General features: G+C 39.4%; 1 protein-coding gene across 2 annotated transcripts in view; it reads left to right on the forward strand.

Moving 5' to 3' along the window:
• Positions 1 to 526, forward strand: part of LOC102755893 (gastric triacylglycerol lipase) — a 10391-nt gene that overhangs the window by 5342 nt on the left and 4523 nt on the right. The gene's annotated exons all lie outside the window — the stretch shown is intronic.

Below are 526 nucleotides of genomic sequence, written 5' to 3' on the forward strand. Positions count from 1 at the left end.
CTGAAGCCTATAAAACTTTACTTAGAATCAAAGCTTTTATTCAAAGTGCAAGATTTTATGATGATCCAGGCTACATTGATACCGAACTTATTTCCTACTGGTACTCATATTTTCTCATAGGCGATGTAGAGAGTGAAAAAACAAAAAAAAAAACAAATAGCAACAACAACAAAAATACATTAGACCTTAAGTCAGAGTCTTGGATCAAGATTCTAGTTATAGTCAGTTCTAATTAGCCCAAGACCTTGACTATTAGCCTCATGTTTTCTCATGTATAAAATGGGGATGACAAAATGTCTATTTTGCTCAAGAAGAGTTAAGTCCAATCCTTTCCATTATTAAACTACCTAGCCTCGCCCTAACTGGTTTGGCTCAGTGGATAGAGCGTCCGCCTGCAGACTTAAGGGTCCCAGGTTTGATTCCAGTCAAGGGCATATACCGTGGTTGCAGGCACATCAGCAGTAGGGGGTGTGCAAGAGGCAGCTGATTGATGTTTCTCTCTCATCGATGTTCCTAACTCTCTATC

Source organism: Myotis davidii, unplaced genomic scaffold (assembly GCF_000327345.1).
Source record: "Myotis davidii unplaced genomic scaffold, ASM32734v1 scaffold933, whole genome shotgun sequence".
Taxonomy (NCBI): Eukaryota; Metazoa; Chordata; class Mammalia; order Chiroptera; family Vespertilionidae; genus Myotis; species Myotis davidii.